The following is a 3,143-nucleotide window of genomic DNA, read 5'->3' as shown; positions in this document are numbered from 1 at the left end:
AAAGCTTGACCGTTAAAATCTATGAAACTGAAGATGCATAAAATGACACCAATTCTAAGAAAAGATTAAGTAGTAGCTTTGCACAGTATTCAGAGCTTGATGTGGAAGGAGAATGATGGGAAAGAAAAGAAGAGTGATGTCTCCAATCTCTTCTTTCAACCACCCTGGCGTAATACCTGGCATACTGAGATGCTTGATAAGTAATGATTGAATGAATGAAAAATCCATTAACCTATCAACTCTGATTAAACCCAAGACATTTACTATTTTAGGTTTTACGGGGAAGAGCAAAAGAGGCAGAGATGAAGAATAGAGAAGAGGGAAAAAGGAAGTAGGGAATGGTGAGAAGGCAAGGTGGAAACAATTTTCCAGTAGACGTGCATCCTTCCCCATTCCCACCTTTATGACTTAAAACAGAGCTTATCAGCCAGAACCCCTGTAATTTTGTGCTCTACATGCTTACCAACGCACAAATGTAAGATTTCAATTCCTGTTTACTATTGGCATTAACATACAAAATGAAACTGAGCATGGAAAATGCCACCAAGAGAGGTAGGCAGAAGCCAATAAGTTGGAAAAAGCCATTCTGTCCCTAAGACTTGGAATCATGAAGACTTTGGGGGCTTCAAGGGGTTTAATAAATAGCACTTCTCTTCCCTATCAAGTCAGGAAACAATTTAGAGACAGATACAAGAGGCATAGAGAGGACATAAAAATGTTTGATTTATTACTGATAAACATGAAGTTTGAATGTGCAGCCAAATGGATGTGCTGAATTAGACAGACTCAACCACCAAGCCACGGGCATAGCTGGGAAACCGCAAGCTGCCCCCAACAGGGAGAGGCTCCTTCCTGCATGGCAGAAAGCTAACCAGAAATCCGCCCCTCAGAGTCAAGCACACTTGAAGGAAGAGTAAGGAAGGAGCTGTGCCAAAGCATGTCTAGTTCTTCTTCCCAAATCACCCATCAGATAAATCTCGCCTTCTGTCAGTCAGCTTTGGCTAAGGGACGTGGCAGGAACAAACACCTCTAAGTTCTCACTCAGTGGCTTACAACCACAAAGATTTCTTGTTCACATATCCATTGTGGGTTAGCTGTATGTCATCTTCACTCTGGGACCAAGGCCAATGGATTGGTCCATATCTTGGTCATTACTGGTCTGTGGCAGAAGGAAAGGAGGGAGAGTGGTGGACCATATGATGGAAGGGACATACCTGTATTCTCTTCTCATTCCGTTGGCCAAAGCAAGTTACATGGCCAAGCCTGCCTTCAATGGGGTGGGGATGTTTAATCCTCCTGAGGGAGAGGCAATGCATATTTTAAAATAATAATACAACCTACTACACTCCTTCTCCCAGGGGGGAAATGAAGACGTGGGATTCACTTTTCCCAATCTGTACCCAAAGGCCAAAGGAGAAGTAGCAGATGCTGTTGTTGTCACACACATGTCCCCTTGGCCTACCATGGGATTCACCTGTGGGTTCCGCAGACACTTCTCACAGTGTCACCTGCTTCCTAACTCGGACACCTGCCAGAAGGGCTTTCTCTGGCTGCAGGAGCATCCTTGACCCATGGAGCCAAGGGTTCCAGGAGCACCTCCAGGGAACCCCTTCACCAAGGAGCCACAGAAGTTGGTGTATAAGGTTCCCATCTTCCTCACCTCTCGGTAGGACAATTACAAGGTGTTTCTACACCATCGGTCAGGGGATCCACAATGAGACTGAGCCCCAGTTGCCCACAGTGGTAACTGGCTCATGAGTGTACCTTTTCCTCTCTTTCCTTCCTTTCCTGTCGTCTGTCCCCACTGCCTCACTGTGCTTCCTGAGATCATGACTCAAATAAACCACTGCATCCATGTTTCTGGATCAGGGTCTGTGTTGACGAAACCCAACCACAGCAAGGATGGAAGAGTCTCCCGTCAAAGACCTATTTCCTAATCTCTCATCATTCTCCAGCAATTCTACTTCTGCCTACTCAGACTCACAGCACAAAACAGACAGTGTGGGCGCAAAATTAATCAAAGAATCAGCAGCACCTTCCTTTCAGCGGGAACCGCCATGTTCTAGTAATTCACCAAAATGACCAACACAAGGAGAAAGAGGAGAAGGACCCTCTATGTGTTCTCTAGGCCTTTTAGAAACCGTGGAGTTGTTCCTTTGACCACATACATGCAAGTCTACAAGAATGATGTTGTAGACATCAAGGGAACAGGCGCTGTTCAAACAGGAATGCCCCACAAATGTTACCATGCGAAATAGGAAGAGTCCACGATGTTACCCAGCATGCTGTTGGCAGTGTAGTCATCAAACGAGGTAAGGGCAAGAGTCTTGCCCAGAGAATTAATGTGTGTTTTGCACATGAAGCATATTAAGCACTCTAAGACTGAGATAGCTCCCTGAAACATGTGAGGGAAAATGATCGGAAAAAGAAGGAAGCCAAAGAGAAAGTACGTGGATCAACTGAACCACCAGCCTGCTCTTCCAGAGAAGGAAACTTCGTGAGAACTGGTGAAAAGGAGCCTGAGCTGCTGGAACCCATTCTCTATGAATTCAAGGCATCACAGGCGTAAAATAAATAAACAAACAAATAAATAACAGGCCTCTGGATTGTAAAAAATAAAGTAACTAACATTTATGTGCTAAGCACTTTCCTATACTGAACCTCACTATTTAATTCTGAGAATAAATGTTTGAGGTTGATATCATCATCCCCATTTCGTGGATGACGAAACTGAGGCTCAGAGAGGCATCTCTTCCAGGCGCTGAGGCCTCTGGCCATGTAGTACCAGCTCCCCCACACTCGTGGGGAGGCTTCTGGCTTCTTGTCAAACCACCTTGACTTTGCGGCCATTGCTACTGGTGTGAGCCGGCCTCCCCCTTAGACATCTCGGTGCCTCTCTTTCTTCCCAGCCTGTAATTTAGGATTTCTCAACTGTCCCTTTATGTCCACCGTCATGCCTCACACACAGTTCATTCACATTCAGCAAATGTCCAGCGGCTCCTAAGTGGTGGGATTGTTGGAAGCTCGGGGAATATGACGGTGGAGAAGACAGATCAGGTTCCTGCTCTCAGAGAGCGTATTTTCTGGTGAGGAGAGAGGAACAATAAGCAAGACAAATGTTGGTTAGTGATAGCGCTGCTCGG

The 3,143-nt window shown here is 45.6% G+C and overlaps 1 pseudogene; it reads left to right on the top strand.

The window, feature by feature from the left end:
* Window positions 1-2,078: 2,078 nt before the first annotated feature.
* LOC106837633 (large ribosomal subunit protein eL21 pseudogene) lies at window positions 2,079-2,569 on the top strand (annotated as a pseudogene).
* Window positions 2,570-3,143: the final 574 nt, after the last annotated feature.

This window comes from Equus asinus, chromosome 4 (assembly GCF_041296235.1).
Source record: "Equus asinus isolate D_3611 breed Donkey chromosome 4, EquAss-T2T_v2, whole genome shotgun sequence".
NCBI lineage: Eukaryota > Metazoa > Chordata > Mammalia > Perissodactyla > Equidae > Equus > Equus asinus.
The sequence above is the reverse complement of the archived record's forward strand: the minus strand, read 5'-3'. Positions and strand labels throughout refer to the sequence as shown.